The sequence below is a fragment of the Bidens hawaiensis genome, unplaced genomic scaffold (assembly GCF_021521415.1).
Source record: "Bidens hawaiensis isolate Kalapana, Puna unplaced genomic scaffold, B.hawaiensis_p1.1 tig00005104_1, whole genome shotgun sequence".
NCBI lineage: Eukaryota > Viridiplantae > Streptophyta > Magnoliopsida > Asterales > Asteraceae > Bidens > Bidens hawaiensis.
This window is the reverse complement of record NW_027491326.1, coordinates 15,352-28,543: the sequence shown is the minus strand read 5'-3', so window position 1 is coordinate 28,543 and position 13,192 is coordinate 15,352. Positions and strand designations below refer to the sequence as shown.

At 36.9% G+C, this 13,192-nt stretch overlaps 1 long non-coding RNA gene across 1 annotated transcript; it reads left to right on the top strand.

The window, feature by feature from the left end:
* Positions 1-2,990: 2,990 nt before the first annotated feature.
* Positions 2,991-3,524, top strand: LOC143628924 (uncharacterized). The gene is made up of 2 exons (XR_013152840.1): positions 2,991-3,440; positions 3,474-3,524. It is a non-coding gene; the product is annotated as an uncharacterized LOC143628924 (long non-coding RNA).
* The last annotated feature ends 9,668 nt before the right edge of the window (positions 3,525-13,192 follow it).

The following is a 13,192-nucleotide window of genomic DNA, read 5'->3' as shown; positions in this document are numbered from 1 at the left end:
CTTGATAGTAAACGGGTTAGTTGGTTCGTTTCGGGTCAAACGAGTAGTCTTCGGTTTGTAAAAAAGATGGGTAAACGAAGTCGGTTTTGCATGAAACTTGGTAGGATAGTAAATCGGACCCTATTATGTGAGAAAGATGTAAACTTTAACATAAATAAGTTGTTTGGAATGAAAAACGGGTAAATGCGCTAAGATACAGTTTCCGTCACGGCGGCGCCGGAAAGGCGGCGCCGGAGAGTGTGGTACGAGGTTAAGGTCTTGTCAGGGAATGTTTTGACCTAATCCTAGTTCGTTAGCGGGAACGTGACGAACTAACCCTGTTTCATTAACGGAGACATAACGAATTAGCGAGTAGTTCGTTATGCCCATTCATTAAGCCGAAATGACGAATAAGAAACAACTCGTTATGAAGGGATAACAAACTAGACGTAATTCGTTAAGGTCCAATTCGTTATGATGACCAGTTCGCTAAGGTCCAGTTCATTACAAGGACTAATTCGTTATTATAGTCAGTTCGTTATAACGAATGGGTTCATTCGTTAAAAACCCCATTCGTTAAGGGCTGTATAATGAACTAGAAGTTTGGCAGAATTACAGAATGGTCCCTGGACTCAGAAAAGAATGATATAATTATATAATAGCCCTTGGCCTTTGATAATTTATGAAAGATACCTTTAAAGGTTAACGAGTAACGATTAACTAACCGGGTAAAGATTCAATGAAGTAAACCGGCTTAGACGCGTAAGCCTAATTAAGTAGCAATGAGAATGATTAGAGCGGTATTTAATATTTCATTTTATTAAACAGTTAGTCGCGCACAGCACAAGAAAATGATAACCATTAACGGAAGACGTAACCGAATCCAGGTGAGTTTCTAGCCCCATTCCTTGTTATGTTTTCGGGGCTGTCTGCATAATCGATGTGATTTGTTAATACACTTATCCTAAGTGATAAGTGTATGCCCTATGTGATATATGTGAATAGTATGAATGATTGCTTGTCGGCACGTGAACGATCTTCGGATATTGCACGTATTGTCAAGCTATAGTTATGAATATGAATGCTATGTATAATGTATGAATGATTGCTTGTCGGTACATGAACGATCTTCGGATATTGCACGTACTGTCAAGTTATAATTATGAATATGAATGCTATGTATAATGTATGAATGATGGGTATGTATGTTATGAATGAACGTAAGAGATAGAAAGGTAGAAAAGGGACTGGACCCTAATAATATCCAAGGCAGAAAAGGGACTGGACCCTAATAATATCCAAGGCAGAAAAGGGACTGGACCTTAATAATATCCAAGGCAGAAAAGGGACCGGACCCTAATAATATTCGAGGCAGAATAGAATAATGTAAAGTAGAAATTTGAATAAAGTATGAAGGTAAGTATATATATATATATATATACATATACACACTATGAATGAACTATGGAAGTATGAATGAAAGTATGTAAGTATGTATGTAATGTATGTTATGTGATTAACTAGAACTCACTCAGCGTAGCTGACTTTTAGTATGCACGTAAGTGAGTAGGATGAGACGGCTTGCTTGAGGGGAACACGTGGCATTGAATAAGAGGCTGGCATCGGAAGACTCCAGACGTTATGCTTCGTATTATGATATTTTGAAAGACAAGATGTTTATTTTCAGACAAGTTAGGGATTAATGAAATGTTTTATGAATGTTTTTATATTCCGCGTATGTTTTTATTAACTCTGATGATTAGAACTATGTTGATGAGTAAATCCAACGCCCAAATGTGAGGTACCGATAACGGGGCCTTACAAGTTGGTATCAGAGCAAAGTTCGAGAGATTTAAGCATCCTACATGCTTAGACTCGAACAGAGGATGTGATTTTAGTAAGAAAAGAAAGAAGATGTCAGTTCAAGAATGCCATGTGTCACTCAAGCAAGCTCAGTAAAGGTAAAGTGTATGATTAAATATGTATGGTAATGCTAGTTTAATTGTTAAAGAAAGGATACGTTAATGTTAAGGATAGGATTAACTGACTGTTTGATTGATTAACTGTTTAAAAGTAGAAACTAGCACAAGTAAAATCATAAAGGGAAGTGTGTAGAAACTGAGGAGTAATGGAAATAGTTAATTACACTTGGCCACTATTATTAACTACTTACCTTACGAACCATGTGATAAATAATTCCTAGAGTGATAATGTTTATGTTTCCCAGAGATAAGATAGATAACTGCTACAAAAGGGACGAGCGCGAAGAGGTCGTACTCGACGCGGTGGTAAGACACGTGCCAACTAGACACCTGTTGAAGGTGTGACAAAGTAATACATGAAAGCAATAGGACTTCGACTTTAGGAAGTAAATAATAAGGATCACGTCTGGAGCTTGTAATCATATACACCAAGGGAGTTGCTTAAATGTTTCGCACTACAAAGCCAACAATGTTCGCCGAAGCATCAAAGGTAGACCGAAATGTGAAGTCCAAATGGAAGTAGCATGAAATAAACAGAGATAAGCCAACTAGAATGAGTCAAGACAGGTAGTATGTCTGCAATAGTTAACTCCATAAAGGAACTTGCTAGGATCGTGAGTAACAAAGCAAATGACGAGAAAGTAGAGATGACCGAGAAGGAAGGGTGAAAGTCGAGGCATCCTAATTGAAAAGGAATGAAAGTACGAGACTACATAGTTTAGAAGATATGAAAGAAGACGTTAAAAAGAATATAGTTGTGTACCTGACACTTTATGGAAGAGACCACTAGCGATACTTTCGTCAAAGTGTGAGAATGGTTAAGAGTTGTGAGGTAGAACTAGAGGGACGTAAGTTCCTTTCTACTCTTTATGATTGACCTTAAGAGAGATCGATGTCGTTTGGGAATGGATTTGACGTCTGAGTTAAAGATCGTAAAGCATGTAAGAGTAAGTTGATAAGGTTTATGTCATCGGATGGCAGAATAGTAACGGTTTATGGTAATAAGGAAAGTTCAAAGCCTAACGTCATTCCGATGAAAGAAGCTGAAGGTTTGTTAAGGCGAGGGTGCAGTGCCTACCTTTCCATTTGTTGTCAAAGCTACGGCCGACACGAAAGAAATGAAAGATGTTCCTGTAGTGTGTGACTAACCAAAAGTGTTCTCGTAGGACCTTCCGGGGTTACCAATGGAACGAAAGGTGGGATTCCAGATAGAGTTAATACCAAGAGCACAGCCCATCGCGTAAGCACCTTGCCACATGTCGCCGTCCAAGATGAAAGAGTTAATGCCCGAACTACAAGAACTCCTCGACAAGGGTGCTTTAATGTAGAGTGTTTCCATGCGGGATGTACCGCCGATGTTCTTGAAGGAGAAAGATGAAAGTATGGGGATGTGTATAGATTACTGCAAGTTGAATAAGCTTAGTGTGAAGAATAGATATTCGTTTCCACAAATGGATAATTTGTTTGATCAAATGCAAGGTGCGAGTTGGTCCTCGCAAATAGACCTCAGAGCAGGCTATCATCAGTTGAAAGTGAAAGAGGCAGACATCCCTAAGACAACAATTCAGACGCGATATGAATACTACGAGTTTCTCGTGATACCGTCTGGATAGACGAATGTTCAAGCAACATTTACGGTTATGATGAATAGGGCATGTCATCCGATATTAGGACAAATATGTCGTTGCCTTCACAGACGATAGTTTTGATTATTCAAGGGATTAGTCCGACCATTCTGAACACTTGAGAAAAGTGTTGGAAACGTTGAAGAAAGAGTAATTGTATGCTAAGTTTTCAAGGTGTACCATTGACATAACTCATAAGAAGCAGAAGGAACGGAATACGAGGCAAGAAGATGAATGAGGCTGATAAAGGATTATGATTGTGGAATCAAGTATTATCCTGGTGAGGCTAATATGGTTACTAACGGCCAGAATGTGGAGAAGATATCACGACATTTAAGTAGTATAAGTTAGTTAGTACTTCTGATTGCATTAGCGAGATCCATGAGGTACAGTTAAAAGTTATGAAGGATGAGAGCAAGATGAAAAAAATTAATGAATTCTCTAGTTACACCGAGAGTTGAAAGATAATACTTATGATGTGAAGATCAGATTTGGTCGCCTGAGGATTCCACGTCATGGATATCTTCGAGGCCAAATCCTAGATGAAGGTCATAAGTCTAGATGTCGCTTATAATGAAGGCATATACTAATAGGAGTGAAACGCTTTAGTAGAAGTCAAATGAAGATGAGTCCATGGTATGTGACAGTTATGGATAGACATGATACTTTGCCAACACTTATAAGAACAACCACAAGTGTTACGAATGTGGAGCCGAAAGTCACACTGCGAGAGAATGCTTGAAACCAAGGACAAAAAGTGGTAAGACATGAAAGGAAAGCGTATATATGGTTTAGATTTATTGAGTCTTGACACAAATGATTAGTGAGTAATTGATAATCATGTGATCTGGAACGGAAGGGATAGAATGGTATTATAAAAGAAGGTCAAGACATACCGGAAAGGAAGTCGGTCAAGGTAATTGGTTAAGATAGATCTGACAGCCTGATATGCAACGGCAAACAACAATGGATTCATATGACAACGTAAGGCTTGATTATTCAAGAAAGAGGGAGATGTATCATCATGGACTTCATGATCAAGCTACCTTGGACAACTATAACTCATGAACCTTACATGTTGATGCAGATATGAGAACGAAAGAAGGTATAAGTGGTGACTTAAGGAGTCCTCCGACAAGTTATGCAATGGATGCGCTCAAGAATTGCAAGAAGTGTTCTCTCTCAAGGAATAGAAAAAGGTATTTTAAGAAGTAACCCTTAAGGAGAAACTGGAAAGGTTTCCTTTTTTTGGAATTAATATGTTTTGAACGTATTGCAAAGCAGTATATTTGCTACAGATTGTAATTGGAAAGAACGGTCATTCTATGCTAATTTAAAGGACAAGTAAGGAGACCATACTTGTGGAAGTGACATGCACTAGCAAAGTCGGAATAAGGAAACGTATCATCAAGGACTTCATGAACAAGCTACTTAGAAAGCTAAAACTAGTTAACAATGTGGGACAAGGATAAACCGGTAAGTTAGGAAGCTAAGCCGGTTCAAGAAAGAATGCGAATACAAGAAGTATTCCTTTTACAAGGACCAAGCAGGTTTCGAGAACGAAACCTCTTATAAGGAGGGTAGACTTGTAACATCCCAAATTTCTAAGAATAAATAATTAATACATTACTTAAGTTAGTATAGAAATAAAATAATAAAGATGGAAGTATAAGTAAGCTAATTAGATGGAATTAATTATGGACCAAAAAGGAAAGATGGGCATAAGGTCCATGGGAAGCGAGTATAAATACCCCTTAAAACCCTAATCCTTTTCATTTTCATACATCTCCACACCATAGCCTACACCATCAAAACACACACTTAACCCAATTCCCGTTTTTGAGAAAAACACCCACAAAGACACAAAGATTCCCGAAGATCTACCCGTCGGATCGGTCTCAAATTTTAACCGAATATTCCTGACATATAAATAAAGTTTTCCGACGAAAAGATCTTCAATCAGAGGTCGGGAAGTCTAATTTTTATCAGTAAAACCACAACAGCTCAAAAGTGAAGACTCCGGCGACTATTCAGCTGTTCCGGCGACTGTAGGGGCGGTTTCCGGCAAAAGTGCTCTGATGGGTTTGTAGATCGGGACGAGACGGTTCTGTGGCTGCTTGAATCACTCAAATCGGAGTTTGTTTGATATGGTTTTGAGCATCTCGAGTGATTTCATACAAAAACCTCAAAGGTACGTTTTTGTCAAAAAGGTTTACTTTTCATGTACGGATTTACATGAAAATTGGTAGGATGATAGATCGGGTCATGGTTATTGATAAATTAATGAACTTGATAGTAAACGAGTTAGTTGGTTCGTTTCAGGTCAAACGAGTAGTGTTCGGTTTGTAAAAAAGACGGGTAAACGAAGTCGGTTATGCATGAAACTTGGTAGGATAGTAAATCGGACCTTATTATGTGAGAAAGATGTAAACTTTAACATAAATAAGTTGTTTGGAATGAAAAACGGGTAAATGCGCTAAGATACGGTTTTCCGGCACGGCGGCGCCGGAGAGTGTGGTGCGAGGTTAAGGTCTTGTCATGGAATGTTTTGACCTAATCCTAGTTCGTTAGCAGGAACGTGACGAACTAACCCTGTTTCGTTAATAGAGACATAACGAATTAGCGAGTAGTTCGTTATTCCCATTCGTTAAGCCGAAATGACGAATTAGAAACAGCTCGTTATGAAGGGATAACGAACTAGAGGTAATTTGTTAAGGTCCAATTCGTTATGATGACCAGTTCACTAAGGTCCAGTTCGTTACAAGAACTAGTTCGTTATAACGAATGGGTTCATTCGTTAGAAACCCCATTCGTTAAGGGATGTATAATGAACTAGAAGTTTGGCAGAATTACAGAATGGTCCCTGGACTCAGAAAAGAATGATATAATTACATAATAGCCCTTGGACTTTGATAATTTATGAAAGATACCTTTAAAGGTTAACGAGTAACGATTAACTAACCGGGTAAAGATTCAATGAAGTAAAACTGGCTTAGACGCGTAAGCCTAGTTAAGTAGCAATGAGAATGACTAGAAAAGGATAACCATTAACGGAAGACGTAACCGAATCCAGGTGAGTTTCTAGCCCCATTCCTTGTTATGTTTTCGGGGCTGTGTGCATACTCGATGTGATTTGTTAATACACTTATCCTAAGTGATAAGTGTATGCCCTATGTGATATATGTGTACAGTATGAATGATTGCTTTTCGGCACATGAACGATCTTAGGATATTGCACGTACTGTCAAGCTATAGTTATGAATATGAATGCTATGTATAATGTATGAATGATTGCTTGTCGGTACATGAACGATCTTCGGATATTGCACGTACTGTCAAGTTATAATTATGAATATGAATGCTATGTATAATGTATTGAATGATAGGTATGTATGTTATGAATGAACGTAAGAGATAGAAAGGTAGACAAAGGACTAGACCCTAATAATATCCAAGGCAGAAAAGGGACCGAGCCCTTTAATAATCTCGAGGTAAAAATGGGACTGGACCCTAATAATATCCAAGGCAGAAAAGGGACCGAGCCCTTTAATAATCTTGAGGCAGAAAATGGACTTGACCCTAATAATATTCGAGGCAGAATAGAATAATGTAAAGTAGAAATTTGAATAAAGTATGAAGGTAAGTATATATATATATATACTATGAATGAACTATGGAAGTACTAATGAAAGTATGTAAGTATATATGTAATGTATGTTATGTGATTAACTAGAACTCACTCAGCGTAGCTGACTTTTAGTATGCACGCAGGTGAGTAGGATGAGACAGCTCGCTTGAGGGGAACACGTGACATTGAATAAGAGGCTGGCATCGGAAGACTCGAGACGTTATGCTTCGTATTATGATATTTTGAAAGACAAGATGTTTATTTTCAGACAAGTTAGGGATTAATGAAATGTTTTATGAATGTTTTTATTTTCCGCGTATGTTTTTATTTACTCTGATGATTAGAACTATGTTGATGAGTAAATCCAACGCCCAAATGTGAGGTACCGGTAACGGGGCCTTACATTAATCGTCATTTTAACAGATAACTCAGCTTTGAGATCATGATTACTTGTCGACAAGGCTTCAATTTTCTCCCTATATCTCATCTGAGAATCTAAAGATTGTCGATAAGTATCCTTAAGTGAAGCAATTTCTTTCCCTAAATAGTCATTGTTATTTTTCAAGGAATCTAACTTAGGCTTGTTCTTCTCACATTCAACACATGAAACAGAAGAACTAACCTCATTGATTTTGGCCATGCAAGCAAAAGTAGTTGGAAGCTTTTCACACGAGTCGTCAGAATCAGACTCAGTTTCATTGACAGAATATAGCTCACTCCCACTTGCATCTTGAAAAGTTTCATTTGACCCGAATATATCCAAATTAGATATATTGTCATTGCATAGCAATCTTTGTGACCAATCAGTTTCATCCATGTTGGACAGCATAGCTTGTGACTCAAAAGTACATGGTTTGGTTCCAGAAGACTTTTATCATTTCCAGTTTTCCCAGATGAACCTTGATCTTGTTTTCTAGGACCAGTATACTCCTTATTTGGCTTATCATATTCTTTAGCAAAATGCCCAAACTCTTGACAGTTATAGCATTTAATCTTCAATTTATCAAACCCCATCTTCTTGTTTAATGATGGAAGATCTTTGCCAGTTTGTTGCATGAAGTTTTTCACCTTTCTGACAATCATAGCCATATTCCATTTCAAGTCTATGAGTTCCAAATCATCAGGATCGATTTGGTCATAATCTTCATCAGTTAAATCACTTGTAGCAATTTTACTACTAACCAAATTCTCATAAGACCTCATGAAGGCAGACAAGAAGGCAAAGTTTTGTTCAGCCTCTCTCATGTTCACATTTGGTTGTGATGAAAATTGATTTGCAGAAGTTGCATTTCCAGACCCTCCAGAAACACTAGAAGCACCAGGTGACCCAGAACTTCCAACAGTGTAGAAACATGCACGTGAATCATTATAGATAGTTGTAGCATTGTCACTTGAATTTTGAGTAGAAATGCAGTGATTGGAGAAATTGTTGAACTCAAAGGCATACTTCCACCATAAAAAGCTGGATCTTGGTTTTCTTTAGAAGATTTTTGACACTTCAGATCATATTCATGAGCTTCGATCTTTTCATGAATTCAGTCGCAGTCAAATCTTCATTATTGAAATAATTATTTTCCTTCAATACCATTAAAAAGTAGAGTAGGAACTCGGTAAAGCCCTCTTGACGGTATCAATTTTATTAACTTCAGAAGTTTCCAAACTTCATTTTGTCCATTTCAGCTATCAGATGATTAAATCGTGTTGTCATCTCTTCAACATTCTCACCCTTAATCAAATTAAAATTTCTAAATTGAAACTTTAACATCACTTTCTTGCTTTCTGCAGTGTTACCCATACTTCTCATACGAATGTGTTGAAAAAATGAAGCACAAATTTTGATGCTACCAACTTGGTGAAATATGTTTTCAGGTAATGCCATTGTAAGAGTTGAGTAAGCTTTCGTTTCAATCTCCAAGGCTTTCTTTTCTTCTTGAGAATACTGTGAGATAGCTTTAGGAGTGAATCCAATTGACTCATCACCGATCCTGGGCATAGTATACACCTCATCCAAACAATAAGAACAATCAGGGTGCACAGAACCCCAATGAGCACGGAAACGAGGTTCCCATTTAGCAAAGTAACTAAATTTTATCAATCTAGAACACTTAGAATGAGGTCCAATCTCCGAGTCCAATTGTAACATTTGTTGCATAAGCATATGTCACACCCCGTTAAGCGAATTGCGGAAGCGTAAAACGGAAATGCAACAGATACAACTGGTATCAAATACATTGTTCATAAAGAAACATTACTAACTAATTTACAATATATTATATCGTTCTAACATCTTTTACAAACTAGGTGATACAATCAAACCGGTTCTTCAATTACTTTACTTCTAACTCAAATGCCCATGACATCAATCACCAATCAGACACGTAACGCACAGGAAATTACTTCTCATATCTGATTACCTGAAAAGCATGTTAAAATAGGTCAACTACGAATAGTTGGTGAGTTTCATAAGTTTAACGAAATCAGTTCTGCGTACCACACAGTCATAGTTTGTATGTACGCGCGTATGTAAAAATATGTATTTACGTTTGTATAAATATGTACAGCCATATCCTTGTGTGTGCATATGCACACATGTAAGTTTATAATATAAATTCGAAATTTCAGTAAAATCGTGATTGTTTGTTCGTACTACCTGTTTCCAATTTTCATGTTTAACCAACCACTGTGGACCCCCTTCCTCCCACAACGGTTCCACATAAACTCAACCACTGTGGCCCCCCTTCCGCCCACAACGGTTCTGTGTTAACATCAACCACTGTGGTCCCCCTTCCACCCACAATGATTCCACGTAAACTCAAACATTATATAGTGTACACGCAAATAATTAGTATATTCTACACATAGTATTTCCTACGGCTAATCACATAGCATGTATATAGGCACATATACACATATAGTATTTATCACGTATCACCAAATACTGTGGCTCCCCATCCGCCCACAATACGCATAATCACATTATTTTCTAAACATTCATGTTATAATCAAGTTAGTTCGTTTAATAAGTTGCAGCAGAACTTGGCTCATAGGCCATACTCAACTTTAGTTTATAAGTTGCAGCAGAACTTGGCTCATAGGCCATACTCAACTTTAGTTTATAAGTTGCAGCAGAACTTGGCTCATAGGCCATACTCAACTTTAGTTTATTACTATTGTGGCCCCCCTTCCGCCCACAATAGCCCCATAATCATCACAAACCACGTTATCCCCATGGCCATTACAGACCACGTGGTCTCCAAAATTAGTTATGTTTAACATTACATAACATGTTTGTATAAACATGCTGTCACGTGTAATTTCATTATGTTTTGCAATTCGTATTATCTCCACTTAATATATCAATCAACGATAATAATCATCTTTCATCAGCACGTAGTCAATCATTATGTTTGTAGGGACTTTTCATATATAAATGTTCAGATATTTTATATCCTGAATCGTTTTCAGATAGATAACGTGTATAAACATGCTTTCCACCCCAAAAGTTCGTAAAATAGTTTAAAGAGTGGGGTCATGAAACTCACCTTATCGTAGTTCGCACAGAAATTACGTATCAATAAGTCAGATGCCTCGTTTATGGCCTGATTCCTATAAACGGTATCGTATCGTTAATACTAGTACAGTGTTCAAGCTAAGTCGGGCTGTATAGATAATCTGGGTATAGCTGTTAGGCCCAGAACATGACCATAGTCTTAGATTGTGACGTTGTATACTATGAAATGTTTAAAACTGGATTTGGCTCAGTTTCACCGTTTCCCGAGCCTAGCCCAGTTGATCGTTTATGCGTTTCGGGATTAGGTAAGATCACATAAAACTTAAGTAAATATATTGATTGAAAAAATGATTTGATTTATGAAAGAATTTTAAGGTTTCGGTGTCTGGTTTGATCGCAGGGTTCGTTTCCGTTTTCACACGGGTTTGATTATACAAAACGCGTACAATCCACCCGAATTGTCCGGAATTTCCGTAAAAAGTGCGTTTTTATTAATATCTTTCAAAAATATGATATTTGGCCACTTTTGACATTTTGACATACCAGTCAGTCCGTTAAACACAAAACTGCCGGTTTCGTTAAAACAATTATAATTTAAATCTTTGATTAATCATAACTAAATATGTACTTATATATAAATTATGTAAATTTTTGTAAAAATACATTAAGACATGGAGAATTTTATAAAAATATTTTCAGAAATTTTATGATTAATTATTTATTTATAAAAATTCATTTAATAGGTTATAATCGTGTAATAAATGGCCCGTTTATATCAAACGACCTCCAAAAAATCCGATAATTTTTTCAAATGACCTCAATGTTATTACATAGCCCCTGTAAAATTTCCAGAACCTAACTCTTTTGACAAAATGCCTTTTTGTGCGTTTTTCGGCTGTTAAAATTCGGTTAAGCCATGATTGCACAAACCATACTTAGACATTTCCAATGATTCCCAAACTTTACCAGTGATCTTACCATCACATATTAAACTCCAAAACCAAGTTTCATAATTTTTCAATATGTTTAGCTATTTTTCCCAAATAAACGCTCATAAACGGAAATAAATTCACCAAATATTCTCCGTTTATCGAAAAATTACCAAATTTGAACAGGGACTCATTTATATGATCCCTAATGTCCCTGAAAGTTTTCAAAAGCTAACAACAAGCACGTCACAACCTAATACTAAACAGCCCCTAAACGAGTGTTACGGGTTTACCTTGTCGGTTTTCGATGAATTTTGCTAGCTTAAACGACTTTCCGGATCTCGGGTTGCAAACTCAGTATATCTACATATCATATAACATCAAACCAAGCATAAATCATCCATGTAACAGCCTTGATAATTAGGGTTTCGGTTTTGGGTTCAAACCGAACTTTCTAACCGTAAAAACGTTGTATTCATGTTCTAATCCGCGTTTTTGACCAAAAAAGTATATGTTCCTGGTTTGTAAACATGCTTAACATCAAAACATGATTTTACTTGATTTTTAGGGTTTTTGGATGGTTAAACATGTTTAAAACTAATCAAGGATTAATTTTTCATGGTTAAACTATGTTAATCATGATTAAAACTCAAAGAAAATCACTAATTACCTTAGGTTTTTGAAAGTTTCTGGAGTTCTACCTTGCAGCTGCTTGGACTTCAAACTTTTATGTGTTATAATGAATAAATAAGCTTAAAGTGTAAGTTATATAAAAAGAATGTGGTGTAGAGTGGGTGTTCCGATCGGAATCCAAAAATGGCCCTTAATGGGCTGTTTTGGGCCATTAATCTGGTTATACAAGCCCAACCATGAAAAGCCCACTTCAAATTTAGTTCGGGTTCGGTTTTTCGCAAGAAAATTAATTCGGGTGTGAGAAATAGCGCAAAAACGAGTGTTAAAAACGTACTGACTCGTTGTAAAATTCCACAATATTTTCACGGATTGCTTAGAACATGTCATATAAGTGTTTTATAAATCTTTTTCGGCTTAACGGATGCTACAATGCTTGTTTTGATATTAACGATTGCGTTTAAGCTTATAGCGTATCGATAAACGAAACCTTTTTCGTTTAAAGAGTTTTAAACGTACTGGGGCCTAAATATCAATATGTTAGCCTCTATAACATATATATAACTCGTATATGACCCCTCAGTATGTATACGGGTCATAATTAGTATCGGTCGGTTACTCGTTTAAGCACTACGAATTAATCGATTTATCGTTTACTTGTTACGTAATGAATATAGTGTACCTCGTTTTGTTTGCTATCGAACTAAGGCCATATTACTAATATTTTAGCTTGCATAGATCGTATATCACTTATAGATGGCACCCTGGGATATCCGGACCATAACCAGACCCGTTTGGTTATTCGTTTGTTCGTTACGCAATAAGCGGTTAAACGCTTATTCGAGTTTGTAAGTACTAGGGTGTACTCGGTTTTGCCACGGATGTCATATTCTCCCCCTGTTAAGAAA